General features: G+C 40.2%; 1 protein-coding gene across 12 annotated transcripts in view; it reads right to left on the reverse strand.

Annotated features, from left to right (window-relative positions):
- Positions 1-22982, reverse strand: part of sema4d (semaphorin 4D) — a 144221-nt gene that overhangs the window by 114627 nt on the left and 6612 nt on the right. For 10 of the 12 annotated variants that reach the window (XR_010003453.1, XR_010003450.1, XR_010003452.1 and 7 more), the window contains exon 2: positions 1886-1925. The exons of the other annotated variants lie outside the window; for them this stretch is intronic. The gene's annotated coding sequence lies outside the window, so the exon portion shown is untranslated. The remainder of the gene's footprint in view (positions 1-1885; positions 1926-22982) is intronic. 12 annotated transcript variants of the gene reach the window in all.

Genomic DNA, 22982 nt, shown 5'->3' on the forward strand with positions numbered 1-22982 from the left:
GGTTTGGAGATATATTAATAGGAAAAAAGGAATTGGGGATGGAGAAATACAGACACGCTATGGCTCAGGCTCAGATTTCATGGCAAGGAGGGAGGGGACAGGTCCATTCGTAACTATGAGTTGTTCATAAGTCGGGGGCTGCCTGCATTAAACCATGGGTTTTAAAGGTGGATTTTTAAACAAACCATATTTGAGCTTAATCACAGTTTGTGGTTTGGCTGGCATCTATACAGTGATTAATCTAACATAGAAGTGGCAACTTTTAATATCCTCCTTGAAGCCAAATCAGTGGAGAGGATGGATCAAGGGTTTGCTAAACCTTTCACCAACTTAATAACACATGTTTTAGTATCACATCTGAATGCAACCAGATTTCTGCTTCCTTAGAAAAACTTCCTTAGAAAAAATAAATGTAAAAGTAACTACTGAATGGAGAATTCTCACTTGCAAGAAACCTCTTATTCAAAGACCTGTGTTCAGAAAAAATAACCAGTTTTTTTATCTGTACTGGAAAGGCATGAACATCAGTTGATCATTGCTATAAACCAGTGGTTCTCAACCAGTGGGCTGTGGGCAAGCAGTGGGCCATGAGAACGAAAGTCCAGTCTGTGAACCTCCTTCCTCTTTATTTAATGAATTTTATTTCTGTTCCTTTCCGCAGAACTGACCATTGCACTGGATAGACCACATCAGCTCTAGATTATTAAACATGGTTTTCTGTGGGTCAGCAGATGGCGACTACTGGAAGGCATATGTTCTGTATCAGAAAGTAGAGCTGATGTGGTCTATCTGAATCAGCACCCCAAATAATCAAACTGAATCTAAAGTTGACCAAAAACTGATTCGTAACCTTTTTTGGTACTAATGTTGGAGAGAGGGCCCTGGTCAAATAAAGGTTGAGAACCACTGATATAAACTGTGACCATCTAAACCAAGTTGTTATACATCCTGCTTTTGTAGCCACATTTCTTGTGTTTGCAGAGCAATCCAGGTAATGTCTAATTATAAGCCAATTTCCATTGTGTTCAGTGACTCTTACTCTCATGTAACTGTGGACAAGGTTGCAGCACTAGTTAGTTAAGAAAGCACCATTCAGATAGGGGAAAATGTTAAGTTAGGAATGCAAATGAAATGTTTTCAACAAAGTCACACCTGCACTACTAGGCTGCACCTAATTTTGATATTTTGATTTGCATTTGGCTGCTTGTACCCTAAGTCTGCTCTAAAAGAGGAATTGCTTCTTACAATTTCTATGCTCCAGCAGTGCTATGCAAATACAACTGCTTTCACACAGTGCGTTCGACAGTAAGATGTTGGTAAGTCTCACACAGTTCTTTGTCACACTGCAAATCAATCTGAAGCAAGAGCATGAAGCAAAAGCCTTCTAGGCAACAGTGAGAGATTTGCTGTCAAGTGGAAAGTCCTCTGAGAAAAGAATGACAGCATTCCAAAGCTTGGTGCATTTTAAATCCCATGCAGGCTAAACTGGATTTAGGATCAATATTACTTTCTTTAAAGCAAAGCTAATCTAATACAAAGGAGAAAGGGCAAACATACAATGTGAGTGTAAGGGTACTGGCCATAGGCACAAGCGGCTCAAATTATTATGTTAGATCTGGCACAGTGTTTTATATGTCAATCAACAATTTAAACTTAACAAAAACAAGTGGAAGGATATACACTGACCATTACATCAAAGGGGAATTTAATGAGGAGAAAGACTCTATGGAGTACTGAAGCATTTCTTCTAAAAGAGCCTATCTGGGCAACAGTTTCATGTCCTGATCCACATGCACAGTTACTCAGAAGTATATCGTCTTGTGTTTTGATGCATAAAGTAAGCATGCATGGGATTTCTAACTAAATAACATACTAAGTAACTCACCGTGAAGATCAGATGACTTTTTATGAGGCTTAATGTGTATCTGTAGGGAAAGAAAAAGAGCTTAATTGGTCTTCATTCCTTCAATTTTCTCATCTTCTGGGCTCCATATCACCATTCCTATCTTTCTGAAAATGATTCCCTGGGACTCCCGCTGGAAGGAGTCAGTGTCATGCCCTAATCACTTGCAGGAAAGGTGAGTGATGGGAAGCACTTTCACCTTTTCCCTTGGGCAGTCACACTCTCACTCTGTGCCACGGAAAAATACGTGCCTAGAATTCAAATCAATGCTTTACTGCAATATTCACCTCTAGGAATGAAAGTGACAGGGTAGCAGGCAAAGACAGAAAATCCTGTGTTTCATTCCTGAAACTCCTGACTTTTTAAGCTACTTGTCAAGCATTGCTTAAATCCACGCTAATATACATCAGTGCATACACATTTATCAAGTAAAAGCCAGTCAACATCTTTGCAAAACACCAGGTATATTTTCCATCTGATTAATATTCTGTTCTCATGCATGATGACATTTGAATAAGATTCTGGAGATCATGTCAACAACATTACCTTGTAGGCAAATATTTAATACTCACACACACAAAATGTAGTAAATATAGCAAAGCAATACCACTTAAACAATAGTAAACCGTGTGGAAAATATATTGCATATGCCTGTGATTCAGTATCTGTAGAGCAGTACTGGAGGATATGTTGCAAGCCCACACTACCACTCCACCCCATGTTTGTGAATATAACTGACTATACATGGGTGGGAAGCATGCCATATAATTGTACTGGAGATGTTAAAGAGGTCCATAAACAATTCCAATAGGGGCATTTTTTTAAAAAAACATGGTTAAATGAAACAATGGCGCAGCGTCTTAAAAGTGCTGAGCTGCTGAACTTGCAGACCGAAAGGTCGTAGAGGTTCAAATCCGGGGAGCGGAGTGAGCACCCACTGTTAGCCCCAACTTCTGCCAACCTAGTAGTTCAAAAACATGCAAATGTGAGAGCAATAGGTACCGCTCCGGCGGGAATGTAATGACGCTCCATGCAGTCATGCCGGCCACATAACCTTGGAGATTATGTGGCTGGCATGACTGCATGGAGCGCCGTTACAATATCGGCTCTTCGGCTTATAAATGGAGATGAGCACTAACCGCCAGAGCCGGACACGAGTGGACTTAATGTCAGGGGAAAACCTTTACCTTTTACCTTAAACAAAATCCATGGATATCAAATCAGTGGATAAGGATGCCACACTGTATTTCTAATAAGTTCCAATACTGCATTTTTTGTGCAGTTTGCAATGAAGACTTTTGCTTAAACTGCTATAATAGATGACAAATTATCTTGAGTTTCTGATCGTGACTCTTGATGTGAAATGACTGTAAAGTGAATAAAGCCCAATGTTTAATGGGAGAATTCTGGAGTTTCCAGCTGCAAACACATTGAACACTGCCAATCTTTTAACTGTGCTCTTACAAATCAAGACAGGATGCCAATTTATAGACTTCATCCCTTCTCAGACAAATATGTTCTCTCCCTCGCTTTCCTTGCCAGAGTTAAACACAATTTAGCATTTTAACTACAGTATGAAAACAAAGTTTGAACTTAGATACGGCTAGCATTACAGATTTGAACTGTGCAGACCTAACACTGCATTGTTTATTCTGGCAAGATAAATGGTGGTAGAATTAAGACAGGAACTTTTCAGATTGTAGTGAGATTTGCCATATTATGACTACACTGGGCACAATAATCCTTCAAACACTACTCTGCTGATTTTGATATGAGATATTTGTTCAATTATTTGTGATGTTGATTTGATTCAAGAATTTCATGGTGGTCAGTGGCTAAGAACTGGAATATGCCATTTCCAGTGTCAAAGGCAGGACATTGGGGTATAAAAATAAAGAGTGAAGTTGTCCTCCTGGACCCTTTCCCATTATGAGAGCCTAGGTTCATATGAAATCAACCTGATATTTGCTATACATGAGCACTTGAGTGAAATTGTTCATCAAAACACATGCAGTTTTCCCCTTAACTAGATGAATCACTGAGAAATAAGCTAATTTCATTCATTATTATGCTGGTGAATTACCAACATTAATCAGGAACATATTGAGAGAAAAAGAGAATGAGTCTTATTAAAGCTGTTTTGTTGGGATAACACTTCTGAACATCTCCTCTCACAGGATCCTGTTAAAAGGAAAAATGTAATGCAACACATTCTGACAAAACTCAAAAGATGCAGAACCTTTATTTTATCAGCAAACATCTAACAGTAAAACATGCATGGACAAAGACCATGTCACTGAGAATCAAAAACGAAAAGATAAAACTGAAAGGCACAGGTGTCAAAGGTCCAAAATCTAGAAGGGCCACAGGTTTCAGTTTCTCTTGGCTTAGCTTTTGATAATATATTTGCATGAGCCCTCTGCCTTGGAAAGAGAAGTAAGGTGAGAAATTATTTTCCTACACCAAGAACTATGGGGACTTTCCCAGACCTTTTGATAGACCAGATGGGGAGCCTTAGGATGCTGTATCATAAGCTGTGTGTTAAGAGTTTCTCTTAGCCTTGTAGCAGCTTTAGCTTGGACTAAGTTGATGAAAATTCACTTGACCACAAAGGTTCACCAAGTAAGACTGGGCAAGTCATGGACTCTCATCCTAAATTTTATTGCAAACCTGTAGCCTTTCTGATAGAATGGAGAGGAGCTAAGTCTTTAAAATGTCTAGGTTCACATGTTCCTTAAGAGAATGGACATATGTTAAAACAAATAATTCATTACATTTTAAAAATCAGAATTAATGTAATTATTTCTACAAAACGGTTATCTCATTTGTTTTGTTTTTGCAATTAGTATATGTACCAACCAATTAATGATTATTCCCATAATGCCTTTTTAAAAGTATTTGACCAGTCAACTAGCTCAATTTTTTAAGCCAAAAGCCTAGACACAAAGCAGCTTGCATTCCCCACCTCTGTGGCCTCCCCTTTTTTTCTTGTCTAGCTCTCTCGTGAGTACTATCCCCATCATTGAAACAGGATTTTGAGTGCTTGAATTTCAGGCTCTCAGTTTAGCTGCTTTGTCTGCCTGCCAAACAGCTAAGTAGAGCATTACGGTCAAAGTCCAGAGGCTCTATATAACAAAGATTTAAGTCGAAGTAATGATAGCAAATATATACATACTATGGGATCTGAGCTATAAACACAAAAATGTGTAATTTAATTCTAATGAGAAATGCCTTTTGTTGCACTAAATGAAAGTAAACAAACAAACATCTCTTCCTTCCTTTTCCCACTGGCTGAAGCCTCTACTATGCTGAAGCCTTTACTATGTCTCAATTCTGTATTCAGCTATTGGCATAGGAACAATAGGGCACTGGATCAAGCACTAGATTTTGTGCTTGGGCAGCTGGTAAACATGGGGAAAGACCACCTAAGTCTGGGAAAACTGACCTGAAGCATGCTTGGAAGGGATGAAAATGCTCACGAAGTGGCCAAGCCAAGAAGCTATCTGCTCATCCTGTCCCATTGTTTCATGACTAATTAGCATCAATGTCTAAAAAACTGAGGCTCTTGAATAATCATCTTCACTAGTTCTGAAACACAAAGTCCCTTCTCATTCATAGCCAAGTGGTTGTAGAGTACTTGAGCTACAGTGGGAAACATAGAGTAGTTGTGACAGGATGGTGTTGAGGTCCAGGAGGACAATAACTCAAGAGTAGAAAAGAATACGTCTTGCTGTCTGAGCATCCCTGGTTCTTTGACATGGATCAGAATCCTGTGGGTCATTCTTCTCCAATGTTGCAGAAGCAGAGTTGCTCACAATTGCCATTATGCACATGCACGGTCATGTGCACACAGGTATGCCTGCACATGTGAATGCTTATATGCATTCAACTGTACACTCATTCAGTTGTGGAACTCTATATGCAACTGTTGCATAGCACAATCTATGTAAAGCTACAGGGGAAGGTTAATACTACACAGCTCCGATGTAGGACTTCAGCTATGATGTTATGTTTGTTTCAACATAGAAATGTACATATGTATGTTTGAGACCCACCTCTTGGGTTTCACACTGAACAGTACCATGATCTTGTCAATATCCCCATTACTCAAATCAAACTAATACATATACAGTTGTCCATCTTATTACACAAATTTGTAGTACATGGGTTCCATTCTACATAAAACCCTTATCTGTGGATGAAGGAGAGGGCAGAGAAGGACCACATTGGCTCTCCAGGTGCCAAATCCAGTGGGAAGCTCAGCTGCAAGGAGCTATATGCCTCTCTCGGCAGATGAAGGAGTCCTTTCTAGGCAAGGAGAAGTGACAGAAGCTCAGTTGTATTTCACTTAGCAGAGGAAGAAGACTGAAGCTGGACCTACACTGCCATATAATGCAGTTTCAGAATGCAGATTAACTGCATTGAACTGGATTACGAGAGTATACATTGCTATATAATCCAATTCAATGCAGTTAATCTGCATTCTCAAATTGCCTGGGTAGATCCAGCCTACCCCTTCTTCTGCTAAAGAAACAGAAGCACTTCATTAAGCAGAGGAAGGAGACAAACTGCTTTTTGGGCAGAAATAAGTGTATGATTTGGGGCAGACAGACTTCCAAAGAGGGGTGCTGCATTTGGGAGCTCAGAGCAGACAGTCTGCACCAGGGTCCCCAAACTAAGGCCTGGCCCCTGTCCTAAACTTTAGATTTGGGTTGACCTAAGTCTAAAACGACTTGAAGGCACACAACAACAATTTTGGACTATTTCATCATAGTCCGGCCCCTCAACAGTCTGAGGGACCGTAAACCGGCCCTCCACTTAAAACAGCTTGAGGACCCCCTGGTCTGCACCCTAACATATGAGTCTTCCCTTCTACTACTCTTCCTTCCACGAGACAGTAGGTGGTGGTTCCAGATTTTACGTGATAATCTTATTATATAAAAGGTCCTAGAACACAACCCTCATGTAATACATGTATCTACTGTACTAAAATCACATTAAACATTTTTGCACAGAAGCAGATGCCCATAGTGGTAGCATTTTTCATAATCTTCATAATGTATTGCATTTTTTCTTAAAGCAATACAAAATAACTGGCATTGTATTGCCTAGGACATGAGCCAAGCCAGTAAAGGAAGTGGATAGAGCCATTCTGCCAAAGGGATGCAAAGTTAATAAAGCTGACCATTAAAGAACAGAAGCTATTCACTACTTTCAGAGGGTTTCCCCCAACCATTTCCTGTAGAAAGTTTTAGTACAGGGAAAGTGTTAGAAAAAGTCTCTGTGGAATAATTAGACATGAGCATGTATTATTTGATGACTCATGAAAGTGTTTTTAAAAAGTCTGTTGAGGTGAAAAAGTGAAGAGGTAGAAGGCAATCCACTTTTTCCCTGATAAACCATGTGTAGAAGTAGAAAACTGAACAGCAAATAGAGCCCAGATATGTCAGCCTTAAAATAACTGGGCAAAATGTAGACATTACCCTCCAAATAAGAATTTTCTATCCCAAAATGACATTTTCTTTCAGTCTCCAAATTTCCAGCATTCCAGAGAGCGAGACACTGAAAAACTGTTGACAACAGTATGTGCTGTGTTCACATTCTCCTCTAACTTTTGACTGCCCTTTTTCTTTGGATGCCTGGATTGTATTTCTAAAGGCACAAATGACGCTTTAAATTACAGCAATGCTATAAATGTTGGGACTGTAGATGAATTCTTATTAAAGAGGCAATGGCAACATTTTCCCCCTCCCCAATATATAAAAGTGGCCTCGCTGAGCTACAGTCAGATTTGTATGGCTATAAAAATCTCAATATTCATGACTATATGAAAGATTCCCAAACCCAGGCCATTAAAGATGCCAGTAACCAGTCAGTCCCAGGTGAGCATATTTATTTAAAGTGATACCCAGCCTTCTGACCCACATAATCCACTCCCAGGTTATTTAGCTCCAAAAAGTAAGAATCCAAAAGTGTCACTACATTATAAACGACAGCATACACTACATTATACACCATATACACTACATTATAAACGACAGCACAACTGATTGGGGAGGACTGGTACAGATAACAGGGAAAATTTTGAAATGCTTATTACTGTGTCTGAACATCAAACTTGCTAGGCCACTCTGTAGAAGGAATTCCACAATCTGGATGCCACAACCTCCAAAAATATTTATTGCATTCCCATTAACGACACCTTTGAAAGCACCGTGATCCCTCCACATTTGCAAGTTTGATTTTTGCAGATTTGATTATTCGTGGATTTAATTAAAATGACTTCTCTAGAAATCTCTGGGTCCTCCAGTACATAACCAGTAGAGGTTGATCGTGGATTCATGCTGGAGGACCTATACATTCTCAGGGAGGTGTTTTCTAAGTTAAAAAATGAATAGATTAATTCACAGATTTTCCCTTTCACAGGGGTCCTCTGCTGCTAACTTCAGTAAAGGACTGATGGTAAATGGATCATGGTGTTAACGCTGAACAGAGTTGTGTAGGCACATTCATCAGCATTCATCTTTTGCATGGTACTCATGGGAACCCAAGGGACCACTGCTATGCACATCTGCTTGGCTTCAGCAATGACAAAATTTCAAATGCTTCAAGTTTATAAGGATGAAATGCTTACTCAGAAATAAAATTCCATCAGCATTGCTTCCCGCAACAGAAAGAGTTGTCATTGGCGAAATTATTCCTTTCATACAATTCTTTTCACTATGGAAACTTTCTAAGATAGTGGGCCTAATTACAGTATCCAAATTCAATTAGTCTCCTGAGAAATCCATCTGAACAAGAAACTAACATAATAGCTATCATTTAGCTGTATTTAATAGCTTGCAAAATACAAGCGATATTTTCATACTGTAAAAACTCTAACATGCTTGAAAGCTGAACTATCCATTAAATGATAAAACACTGTTTCCATTATGTTCACAGGGTTAACATTATTCAATTAATCAGGATTAAGGAATACCAGAATTTTTCATGAAGCAATCCCCCTCTACCCAAAACAAAACAAAACTACAACAGCTTTCAGCCAAACCTGTATGATACTCAAGTTAAGAATAATGTAGGCTAAGCAAACACAGCTTTTTAAGCCTTCTCTTCCAAAGACTGCTGGTGCCTCATCAAATTCAAGAAGGCTGAGCCATAGCAAGTAAAGTGGTGTCAAACTGCATTCATTTTACAGTGTAGATGCACCCATAGACCCAGCAGGTCTCATGTTTTGGGGACGAGTTGACTGCCTCTAAAGAGAGTGCTCTGAAGCAGCAGGTACAGGGATACTTCTATGTCTATCTTTATCAAGGGAAGAACTAAAGCTTGTGGTGAGGAGCAATGCTTTTTGCCAAGTTTTACATATAGATGAATTATTGCTTGTATTTCTGAAACAGGATACACACTTCAATCATAGCTAGTGTTCTAACTTTTTTTTGTATCAGGAGCGACTTGAGGAACTGCAAGTCATTTCTGATGTGAGAGAATTGGCCATCTGCAAGGACGTTGCCCAGGGGACGCCCAGATGTTTTGATGTTTTTACCATCCTTGTGAGAGGCTTCTCTCATGTCCCTGCCAGGAGCTGGAGCTGATAGAGGGATTCGGGTTGGATTCAAACCGGCAGTCTTCAGGTCAGCAACCCAACCTTCAAGTCAGCAGTTCTGCCGGCACAAGGGTTTAACCCACTGCACCACCAGGGGACTTCTAATATTGAAATTAGGTAAAGGTAAAGATTTTCCCCTCATGTTAAGTCTAGTCGTTTCCGACTCTGGGGGTTGGTGCTCATATCCATTTCTAAGCCGAAGAGCCGGCGTTGTCCGTAGACATCTCCAAGGTCATGTGGCCAGCATGACTGCATGGAGCCGTACCTATTGATCTACTGACATTTGCATGTTTTTGAATTGCCAGGTTGGCAGAAGCTGGGGATAACAGTGGGAGCTCACCCTGCTCCACGGATTTGAACGGCCAACCTTTCTAGCAACAAGTTCAGCAGCTCAGCAGTTTAGCCCACTGCGCCATCGTGGGCTCCACATTTAGATAACCGAAATAAATGCAACATACTGATCCATAAGCAGTAGGTGGCAAGATATGCCACCTTGGGTTGTCTTACGAAGCTCCAAATATCTTGGACCTAGGATAACATAAGAGATCAACTTGCCCCTTGAGGATCACATTTAGTCACTAAAGTAATCAGAAGCAATATGTTCTCCTGGTCATTACACATGTACCAGAGATCCAACTAATTTTGGAAGCCAAACCTTTACTGTAGCTGCTCTAGGCTATCAAAATGTTTTGCCTATTGAAATTAGGAAATTTTGAATATTTTAGATACCTAGTGGTTTTTGTGTATTTGTATGTTTCCGCAGGGCTCTGCAAAGCGAATTGGTAACAACCAACCAAAAGGGATGTAGAAAAGAGACAAAAACTCAGCATGGTGGGGAAGATTATTTTATTCTTAAAAATAGCCCTCCGTGTTTCAGCCTAGAAATATTTTATGGACTTTTTAGGAGGGTTTATACAATAAAAGAAAGGGAACAATGCATAAACAAAAAAAACTGCAACAGGAAACAAGTTCCAATTTGCATATACATGTACTCATACACGGGGAGCGCCCAGTGGTGCAGCATATTAAAGCATTGAGACTGCTGAACTTGCGGACCAAAAGGTCAAAGGTTCGAATCCGGGGAGCAGAGTGAGCTCCCGCTGTTAGCTCCAGCTTCTACCAACCTAGCAGTTTGAAAACATGCAAATATGGGTAGATCAATATGTCCCGCTTTGGTGGGAAGGTAACGACGCTCCATGTTGCCATGCCGGCCACTTGACCTTGGAGGTGTCTACGGACAACGCCGGCTCTTCAGATTAGAAATTGAGATGAACACCAATCCCCAGAGTCGGACACAAATGGACTTAATGTCAGGGGAAAACCTTTATCTATACTCATACACAATTACATGTCTGTGTACAGAATTTATGTGTGTATTTATGTCTCTCTGTGTGTATATGTGTATGTGTGCATATATATATGTGTGTGTGTGTGTGTATAGGTAAAGGTTTCCTCTAATGTTAAGTTCAGTTGTGCCCGACTCTGGGGGGTTGGTGCTCATCTCCATTTCTAAGCCGAAGAGCCGGCATTGTCCGCAGACACCTCCAAGGTCATGTGGCTTGGAGCGCCGTTACCTTCCTGCCAGAGCGGTACCTATTCCACTCTTTGGATTAAAACCTGCCATCTTTTGGTCCGCAAATTCAGCAGCTCAGCGCTCTAACACACTGCGCCACCGGAGGCCCCGTGTGTGTGTGTGTGTGTGTGTGTGTAAATATATCTCCCCATTTACACTGTTGAATTAATGAAGTTTGATAGTACTTTAGCTGCCATGGCTCAATGCAGTGGAATCATGGGAGTTGTAGTTTTACAAGGTCTTTAGCCTTATCTTCCAAAGTGTACTGGTGCTTTACCAAACTACATTTACCAAGATTCCATAGCATTGAGCCATGGCAGTTAAAGTGGGGTCATAGCTTGCATCAAGTTGCATGTGGAATGTCTTCTTGTTATTGTTGTTTAAGAATACATGTAACTGAATCTATTTCTGCCTACAAATATATAATGGTCTTCTTCAAATCAATTGAAAGACAAACGGGGAAAAATACAGAATAGGAATAAACTAGCAGGCACAGTAAGCTTCAGTAAGTCAAGCTGAAACTGGATCTACACAGCTGTATAATAGTTTCTTAATCCAGATTATCTGATTTGAACTAGATTATATGAGTCTACACTGCCATATAATCCAGTTTAAAGAAGACAATCTGGATTTTATATGGCAGTGTAGTTACCAAGCACAGGCATTTTCAATTAGCAAAAAACTCCGAAAACCTCAACCTGTGGGTCTCCAGATGTTTTGGCCTTCAACTCCCAGAAATCCTAACACCTGGTAAACTGGCTGAGATTTCTGGGAGTTGTAGGCCAAAACACCCACAGGTTGAGAACCACTTATATAGAACACTAGCTGTGCCCAGCCACGCGTTGCTGTGGCGAAGTATGGTGGTATGGGAAATAAAATATTGAGGAATTGGTGGTAGTTAAAGTAAAGGGTAAAGGTGCCGGGCTGTTTATGTTGGATAAGTGAGACTCTACTGTATATTTATAATCTTGTATTATCTCCTTAGAACTGGATTATACGAGGCCCCTTCTACGCAGCTGTATAAAATGCACACTGAAGTGGATTATATGGCAGTGTGGAGTCAAGATAATGCAGTTCAAAGCAGATAATATAAGATTATAAATGGGTAATATAGCTGTGTGGAAGGGCCTTGAGTCTACACTGCCATATAATCCAGTTAAAATCAGATAATCTGTATTTTATAGACAGTGTGGAAGAGGCCTAAGTGAGGCCTAACTCTGCCTGTCCCCTGGGCTGAGTGGGTTGCCAGGAGACCAAGTGGGCGGAGCTTAGCCTTCTAACTGGCAGCAATTGGATAAAAACAATTATTCCTCTCCCTCTAATTAGGACTTTATTTTTCTTTTCTTTTTGTTGTTTCAACCTAGAGGCGTGGATGAGGGGTTGTGCTGTCAATCTTCGAGGTTGTGGGGTGTTTAGTTTTGTTGTTTTGTCCGCTGCCGTGATTCCATCACTCTTTTATATATATAGAAGGGCCACATTGCCATGGCCAACAGAGTGATCTATCACTACAGCCTTACCACATGAAGTGAATGTTCGTTATCCATATTTCATTTTCTACAAGCTGTGATCAAAAGGACCTAAATTAGAGGTAATCTCAGAAGAAGGTATGCATTTCATTATGTACAAAGGTTCAATTCTAACAAGGTTTAATACTTGAAGGGCATTTTTTAAATTTTAATAATGTTCAGGTAACTCAAGCAAATAGCCACCCTTTGACCTATCTGAACAATCAAGAGGGGAATCATATTTACGCAACTCCTGAAAAATATATCTGTAAAGAGCTATGAATACTGAGATATCATTCAAGAAGGTCTGGTACACGGTCTAAATGTCCTAAAGGCACCCAATTCTGTTTGATCTTAGAAGCTAAGCAGGGCCAGCCATGGCTAGAATTTGGAGGGGGACTGCCAACAAATATAAATGCTGTAGAAGGAAATGGAAACTAATTCTGAGTATTCCTTGTCTCAGAAAACTTTTTGAAATGTATGAGCTCACCATAAGTCAACAAGCAACTGGAGCCGCGGTGGCGCAATGGGTTAAACCCTTGTGCTGGCTGAACTGCTGACCTGAAGGTCAGAGGCTCGAATCTGCGAGATGGGGTGAGCTCCTGTCTGTAAGCTCCAGTTTCCCATGGGGAGACATAAGAGAAACCTCCCATAGGATGATAAAACATCCAGGGTGTCCTCTGGGCAACATCCCTGCAGACGGCCAATTCTCTCACACCAGAAACAACTTGCAGTTTTTCAAGTCGCTTCTGACATGATTTAAAAAACAGGCAACTTAAAGGCATAAGTACGTGTCACCTTGGATAAGTCAGATTCTCTCAGCCTCTTAGGAAGACAAGTGTAAGCCCCCTCTGAAAAAAAATCTTACCAAGAAATGCCCCATAATGTGACAGTTCTCAATGAGAAACAACTTGAAAGCACACATCAACAATGGCACTTCTAGGATATACAAGTTGTAAAAGAAAACCTTAATTTTACTGCTTAAAACCGTTTAAAATTTGTCAGATGGATTTCATTATGTGAACCCTGAGATCTCTAGATAGAAAGTAAGGCATAAATCTATATATATAAAAGAGTGATGGCATCACGGCAATTCACAAAACAACAAAAGTACAGGCCCCCCAACCTCAAAATTTGACAACACAACCCATCATCCACGCCTCAAGGTTGATACAACAAAAAGAAAAGAAAAATCAAGTCCTAATTAGAGGGAGAGCAATAATTTTTTTATCCAATTGCTGCCAGTTTAGAGGGCTAATCTCTGCCCACTTGGTTGCCTAGCAACCAAGGGACAGCCAGGTTTCAGTTAGGGGACAGGCAGATTTAGGCCTCACTTTGGCTTCTTCCACAGATTATCTAATTTGCACTGGATTATATGGCAGTGTAGACTCAAGGCCCTTCCACACAGCTATATAACCCATTTATAATCTTATATTATCTGCTTTGCACTGGATTATCTTGACTCCACACTACCATATAATCCACTTCAGTGTGCATTTTATACAGCTGTGAAGAAGGAGCCTCATATAATCCAGTTCTAAGCAGATAATATAAGATTAGAAATATACAGTAGAGTCTCACTTATCCAACGTAAACAGGCCGGCAAGTGAATATGTTGGATAATAAGAAGGGATTCAGGAAAAGCCAATTAAACATCAAATTAGGTAATCGTTATACAAATTAAGCACCAAAACATATTATACAACAAATTTGACAGAAAAAGTAGTTCCATGCGCAGTAATGCTATGTAGTATTTACAGTAGAGTCTCACTTATCCAACACTCGATTATCCAACGTTCTGGATTATCCAACGCATTTTTGTAGTCAATGCTTTCAATATATCGTGATATTTTGGTGCTAAATTCATAAATACAGTAATTACTATATAACATTACTGTGTACTGAACTACTTTTTCTGACAAATTTGTTGTCTAACATGATGTTTTGGTGCTTAATTTGTAAAATCATAACTTAATTTGATGTTTAATAGGGTTATCCTTAATTCCTCATTATCCAACATATTCGCTTATCCAACGTTCTGCCGGCCCGTTTATGTTGGATAAGTGAGACTCTACTGTACTGTATTTACAAATTTACCACTAAAATATCACAATGAATTTAAAACACTGACTACAAAAACATTGATTATGAAAAGGCAGGCTGCGTTGGATAATCCAGAACATTGTATAAGCGAATGTTGGATAAGTGAGATTGTACTTTAATATGAAATAATTACTGGGATAGAATAATGCAGAACAATATAATCTCTAAAACCAGGACAGGAAATAAACAGGGGAATTCCAGACAGGAAACAATCAGGGCCAGCTAACACCTCCCAACCAAGTATTCCCATCATCAAAGTCTGGCAAATCCTCTGTTTTCTCAGGGCCACAGACAGTAAAAGCACATAAAATATCGCAAACAACACCACTCTGAAAACAAGGGAATTCCAGACAGGAAACAATCAGGGCCAGCTAACACCTCCCAACAAAATATTCCCATCATCAAAGTCTGGAAAATCCTCTGTTTTCTCAGGGCCACAGACAGTAGAAGCACATAAAATATCGCAAATAACACTACTCTGTAAACAAGGGAATTCCAGACAGGAAACAATCAGGGCCAGCTAACACCTCCCAACAAAGTATTCCCATCATCAAAGTCTGGAAAATCCTCTGTTTTCTCAGGGCCACAGACAGTAAAAGCACATAAAATATCGCAAACAACACCACTCTGAAAACAAGGGAATTCCAGACAGGAAACAATCAGGGCCACCTAACACCTCCCAACAAAATATTCCCATCATCAAAGTCTGGAAAATCCTCTGTTTTCTCAGGGCCACAGACAGTAAAAGCACATAAAATATCGCAAACAACACCACTCTGTAAACAAGGGAATTCCAGACAGGAAACAATCAGGGCCAGCTAACACCTCCCAACAAAGTATTCCCATCATCAAAGTCTGGAAAATCCTCTGTTTTCTCAGGGCCACAGACAGTAAAAGCACATAAAATATCGCAAACAACACCACTCTGAAAACAAGGGAATTCCAGACAGGAAACAATCAGGGCCACCTAACACCTCCCAACAAAATATTCCCATCATCAAAGTCTGGAAAATCCTCTGTTTTCTCAGGGCCACAGACAGTAAAAGCACATAAAATATCGCAAACAACACCACTCTGTAAACAAGGGAATTCCAGACAGGAAACAATCAGGGCCAGCTAACACCTCCCAACAAAGTATTCCCATCATCAAAGTCTGGAAAATCCTCTGTTTTCTCAGGGCCACAGACAGTAAAAGCACATAAAATATCGCAAACAACACCACTCTGAAAACAAGGGAATTCCAGACAGGAAACAATCAGGGCCAGCTAACACCTCCCAACCAAGTATTCCCATCATCAAAGTCTGGCAAATCCTCTGTTTTCTCAGGGCCACAGACAGTAAAAGCACATAAAATATCGCAAACAACACCACTCTGAAAACAAGGGAATTCCAGACAGGAAACAATCAGGGCCAGCTAACACCTCCCAACAAAATATTCCCATCATCAAAGTCTGGAAAATCCTCTGTTTTCTCAGGGCCACAGACAGTAAAAGCACATAAAATATCGCAAACAACACCACTCTGTAAACAAGGGAATTCCAGACAGGAAACAATCAGGGCCTGCTAACACCTCCCAACAAAGTATTCCCATCATCAAAGTCTGGAAAATCCTCTGTTTTCTCAGGGCCACAGACAGTAAAAGCACATAAAATATCGCAAACAACACCACTCTGAAAACAAGGGAATTCCAGACAGGAAACAATCAGGGCCAGCTAACACCTCCCAACAAAATATTCCCATCATCAAAGTCTGGAAAATCCTCTGTTTTCTCAGGGCCACAGACAGTAAAAGCACATAAAATATCGCAAACAACACCACTCTGTAAACAAGGGAATTCCAGACAGGAAACAATCAGGGCCAGCTAACACCTCCCAACAAAGTATTCCCATCATCAAAGTCTGGAAAATCCTCTGTTTTCTCAGGGCCACAGACAGTAGAAGCACATAAAATATCGCAAACAACACCACTCTGAAAACAAGGGAATTCCAGACAGGAAACAATCAGGGCCAGCTAACACCTCCCAACAAAAAATTCACTCAGGGAGGAAACAACCAGGCTTTAAAGCTGCAAGGCCATTACATCCTAATCATTTTTCCTAATTGCAGCATTCATACTTGCCTCCAACAGACAAATAAAAAACAATCAGAAATATTGTATATTCACAACCTTTAGGAAATAATATCCCCTGATGGCGCAGCATGTTAAAGCGCTGAGCTGCTGAACTTCTGGACCGAAAGGCCACAGGTTTGAATTGGGGGAGCGGAGAGAGCCCCCACTGTTAGCCCCAGCTTCTGCCAACCCAGAAGTTCGAAAACATGCAAATGTGAGTGCATCAATAGGTACTGCTCCGGTGGGAAGGTAACGCCGCTCCATGCAGTCATCCCACATGACCTTGGAGGAGTCTACGGACAACGCCGGCTCTTCGGCTTAGAAATGGAGATGAGCCCCAACCTTCAGAGTCAGACACGACTGGACTTAACGTCAGGGGAAAACCTTGACCCTTGACCTTAACTACCACCAATTCCTCAATACTTTATTTCCCAGACCACCAGACTTCGCCACAGCAACGCGTGGCCGGGCACAGCTAGTATTTCAATAAATAAATAAACAGAATCCTACCTACAGTCAAAACTGCCTGCTGGGTGCTAGATTAGACTGGCACAGAAGGAAATAAATGCCAGTTTTACAAGGGAGAAAAGACATAGTGGGTGGCAGAAGGGAGCCTGATTCTGACTTCTGTTTCTGTATATCAGAGGCTGCATTTACACCAGTGGTTCCCAACCTTTTTTTGACCAGGGGCCATTCTCCAACACTATTACCAAAAAGATTACGAATCAATTTTTGGTCAACTGTAGATTCGGTCTGGTTATTTGGGGTGCCGATTCAGAAAATTACATTGATATACCACATCAGCTCTAGTTTCTAATACAGAACATATGTCATCCAGTAGTCGCCATCTGTTCACCCACAGAAAACTACATTTAATAATCTAGAGCCACGGACCTTATTTTAGGTCTCACAACCCACCAGTGGGCCATGACCCACACAGAATGAACACGGGGGATCATTCTAATTATTAAAACAAGTAATTCTAGTCCCGCTGTAAAAAAGCAAGCCTGAGTAAAATCTTTTAGTTTGGTATTATCAGCCCTTTATCTAGAACTTTATCTACCTCTCAGGGCATTTTGCCATGCGCTATCAAATGTTTTTTTAAAAAAATACTTTCCAAAAAAGGGCCTTGAAAACAAATGTATAAGAATGCAGCATGTGTGCATTCAAACAACATTGTGCTTTTTCCATATTTAAAATCAGGAGATGGCCCAAATCATCAAAGGGCACTACTGTAGATAGAGATGGGCGGTTTAAAAATGCCATTTTTTTAACAGAATGAACTGCCACAGATACACTCCAGCAATGCCATATTTCCAACAATGCAAACAAAATAACATGTAGCACAGGTTCTCACCTGACATTTGCAGTTCCGACAGGATGTGTCAGAGCAGCATCTGCCAACATAGCTACCCAAAATAGCTGTGCTGCCAGCCCTAGAGGAAACCTGATCAACGTGCTCTCTCATATTCAGGCTTAATACTACTCTGAATATTTCACTGAAAGTTGACTATGCTAGTCACAACACTGAAGCCGGTCTTTTTCATTTTCAAAACAAAAACAGAATTCTGCAGTAAAGGCACCCGATTCTGTTTGCAGAGCCGATAACAAAGGTCACTAGATATGGATTTTCAGACTCTCTTCTCTGGAAAAGCCAGTTTGTTGGGTACTTCAGACATTATAAACAAGGAAAGCATGTCTACAGTAGGAAAGGTTGTGTGCACAATATTACATGGAAGAATAGCTATCCTCAACCCTATTGCAGATGCTTTTGTTCCAGACTTCCTGCGCTAGGGTGGGCAACTATGCAAGGATGGGTCTCAACCCTCATCCTCAGAAGCTTATACTCACCTGTTGATTTCTAATGACTCCATGAATTAAATAGAGTGTTCCAAGGCAAGGAATATTCAGAGGTGGTTTTGCTAGTCTCTACCTCTGAAATATAATCTACAACACCTGGTATTTCTTGGTGGTGCTCCATTCAAGTACTAACCAAATCTGACCCTGCTAAGCTTCCAAAATCAGATAGGATTGGGTGTTCCCCCCACACAAAACAAAACAGCAGTAAAGAACAAAACAACTACTTAGGGCAAGAGTGTCCTTGATCATGGGTTTCAACTACAGGCTTTTTATTCAGGACAATTTTGGGAAGGGGCCAAAGCACTAAAAAAAAATAATTTTCTCTTACAGACAACTTAAACAACCAGAGAAAGGATGTGAATATAAATCTGTCAAGGGCCTTTCTGATCCCTGTCCTCATGTGCCAAGAAAACAAGCATCATAAAACACTCCCAGGCCCCAGACATATTTCACTGATGTATCACTTTATTATTGTGTGCCTTCAAGTCATTTCCGACTTATGGCTGACCCTAAGGTGAACCTAGCACCAGTTTCCTTGGCAAGATTTGTTCCGAGAGAGTTTGACTTTGCCATCCTTCAAAGATGATGGAGTGTGCCATGCCAAAGTTATCCAACCCATTTCTGTGGCAGAGCATGGATTTGAATCCTGGTTCCCGGAGTTGTAGTACAACACCACTACGCCCTGTTGACTATCACTATAATTATAAATACACAAACTGGTATACTTCAATCACTTTTAAAATACCCCACCCAATGCCTATATCAAAGAGTAGTGCCTCTTACATTACACACAGGTGAGACATGTAAAGTCCAATTGTTCTACTTCCATTGCTGTGGACAAAAGAATCCCAAGCCCATTGTAAAGAATGATAAAGATTTAAATTGGTGCTTTTTTTCAGCAGAAAGCCTCAACTGTATTGTTATCATCTTTCGTCTACCACACAACACAAGGCAGGGTTCTTGAGCAGTTATCTTGCCCAGACATGAACCAAAACCAAACTGGGTTGACTTCAATAAGGTTACTGCATCATGTGCCTCCAGATCAAGGCTTAGATCAGTGGTTCTCAACCTGGGGTCCCCAGATGTTTTTGGCCTACAACTCCCAGAAATCCCAGCCAGTTTATCAGCTGTTAAGATTTCTGGGAGTTGAAGGCCAAAAACAACTGGGGACCCCAGGTTGAGAACCACTGGCTCAGATAGTTTCTGGACTATAAGCCCTAGAATCTCTATCTTAAAGGCAATTTTGGTCTAAATTATGAAACATACACATGTAACTATAAAAACAGTCAGCCAAATATTCAGTCAGCTTCTCTTAACCCAAAAAGTACCAAAAAAATTCAGAACGGTTCTTCCAAAATAGTGTAATGTTATTTACTTGTCTTTCGTAACATAGGAAAAATACCAGTATATTCCTTGGGATCTGTTTTCTAATAAACAGACTTAACACTGCCAGCATTGTATGTGATCTGAGCATTGGATTAGGACTTTCAGAGACAAGGGTGCCCTTGGGCAAGTCACTCTCTCATAGCCAAGGGAAGGCAATGGCAAACCCTCTCATAATAAATATTGCCAAGAAAACCCTACCGTAGGGTCACAATGAGTCAGAGTCAACTAGAAGGAATGTAACAACACCACCACATTTAGGAGTATAGCCATATACATAACACAATCCTAATGACACTGGCTCAAAAATAAGGTTGTTTTTGATCAAATTCTTTTACAGAAACATAACCTAAAAATCTAACAAACAAAATGTTCCTGGAGTCGTCAAAGACATTTATAGGTTACGTCTTGTAAGAGTCACGAGAATGCTGTTATCTCTTGAGATTCATAACTTGGTCATAGTTCCTCTCTTTCTAATGAAAGATGTGCAGTTCAAAAAATGAGAAATTGCTCCTTCATTTCTTTTTCTTGCATAAGAGTATGCCAGAATACCATATTCACCCTTTTCTCTGTAGCACTTTTAAACAACCAGGAGTAGAGCACAAACACATGATGATTCTATATACCTTTTCCCCAAACACTCCTCCATAAACATCTGGAAGGAAAACCAAAATCAGCTCCATCTGTTCTATCATCTTTCTGTAAATTATACAGAAAAGTTGGTGAGCAGTGTGATGTGAAACCATCATCAGTGTTTGTTAACTGCAGGTACACCAAACAATATACCCTGTGCCCAAATAAGTATAAAGCTATCAATCCCTAATTTACAGACTATGAGGTCTAATAATAAAGGCAAAAAACAAAGTATAATATAGCCCCCATTTCTTTCAGGCCACTACCCATGGTTTAACCTACTTATGTCCTATCCAGGCATTTTCTATGTCTTTCAGACAATTCTATGGCATGCTTCTTAATCCAAAAGCTACCACAGACAGACCCTCTCTAGGAATTTCTAAGGTCCACCTCCATGACTTTATGGTAGCTTAGCTTCTAGTAGAAATCGATCATTTCAATAAGGTATGCTATTATCCACCGTTTTCTTTTTCCACAGTATGTTCAGGAATACAGGGGTCATAATATACATCTGTGTGCTGCTACTAATTTACAAACATAATCAACAGGTTAAATCCCTTGTAACTTAGCTTTCGAAATTATTGGGAGATGACTCAGTTACAATCGATTGCAAATGTTTCATGGGAATGAAAGTGTAAAATGCTGATTAGATTATGTAGTTCACTTTATTGTTCATTGGAGTGAAATCTTTTGGAGAGAAATTATTTTATATATATATATATATAATTTTTATTAAGTATTTTTGCATACAGGTTTGAAATCATGGGGTTCAAAAATTGGGGGGTGGGAGTAGGGGGGAGAAATTATTAAATGAACCAGTAAACCAAAAACTTTAACATCTCTTCTTTCCATTGAGACTGCATCCAAACCACCAAAACAAATTTGCACACTTTCGTTTGCTTCCCTTACCCACTAATTTTTATCTCATCCTAGGTGTTGAAATGAGCTGGAGAAGTCAAAACCTTACACCATCTTTGCCGCACTTTCATAACATTTTGTTAATGCTGTTTGTTACTTATAGTACCTTGCTATTTAAAGAATGATAAGGTGAGTTATTCTTCTACTGACCAGCAGTATCAAAGTAGAATAATGAAAAACATAGGAAAACCTGGCACTGGAATATAACACTATGTCCTGGGACAACAATTAATGGAGCTTCAAGGTTACAACACCTTTTGTGTTGTGGAGCATGTTACCAGGAAATGATACCTGATCTGTAGCTAAACTGTACAACGGAATAATCATTTCTTTCAAGCATCCAGGGCCAGTTGGAGCTCTCAAATAGGATGATGTTTCATTTTCTTATATTTGTAGCACAAGATGTGCTTTTCTGGATTTTTATTCTAATAGAAAAACATTCTCATGAGGATATCATACTACGCTGTTATAGTACTATTATTTACTTTAACTACTATGGCTGAATCCTGTGGAATTCTTGAGTGTGTAGTTTAGTGAGGCCTAAGACATTTTTGGTTGATTATTCTAAGTACCCCCTTCCTAAACTGCAAATTCTAGGATTCCTTAGGAGGCAACCATAGCAGTTAAAGGAACAGCGCTTTAAAAGTGTAGTGACATATGACAAGTCAACCAGAAAAATATCAGAAGAGAGGTTGGTTGATTGATTCATTCATTCATCTGATCAGTTCTGCAGCAACAGAGCCAGCTGCAGGTGATCACTTAAAAAAAACCAAGTACCAAATGGAATCCAAGTACAGTAATTGTTAGGACCAACAGAGTAACCAGAAGAGGAAATTGATGAGCACAATAAGAGTTCGAATCAATACATTCCTAAGCATTTCCGTTCTGTAAGAGAAATACAGCTGTCTTTACGTAACTGTAGTTTTAACATTTGTGGATTTGACTTAAAATGTTCTCTCTTGGAATCTCTAGGTCCTCTAGTATGAATCTGTGGTCAACTTCCTCCAGCCATGATTTCTTTTTTCGTGTCAGGAGCGACTTGAGAAACTGCAAGTTGCTTCTGGTATGAGAGAATTGGCCACCTGCAAGAACTGCCCAGGGGACACCTGGATGTTTTGATATTTTTACCATCCTTGTGGGAGGCTTCTCTCATGTCCCCGCATGGACCTGGAGCTGACAGAGGGAGTTCATCCGCACTCTCCCCGTGTTGGATTCGAACCGGTAACCTTCAGATCAGCACCCCAACCTTCAGGTCAGAAGACCTGCCAGCACAAGGGTTTAACCCACTGCACCATGATGGAGGACCTAGAGATTTCTATAGGAAACACCTTCTCTAAGAATGTCTAGGTCCTGCAATGCAACTGTATATTCAGCTTCTAATGGAAGATGGCC

This window comes from Anolis carolinensis, chromosome 2, assembly GCF_035594765.1.
Source record: "Anolis carolinensis isolate JA03-04 chromosome 2, rAnoCar3.1.pri, whole genome shotgun sequence".
Lineage (NCBI taxonomy): Eukaryota > Metazoa > Chordata > Lepidosauria > Squamata > Dactyloidae > Anolis > Anolis carolinensis.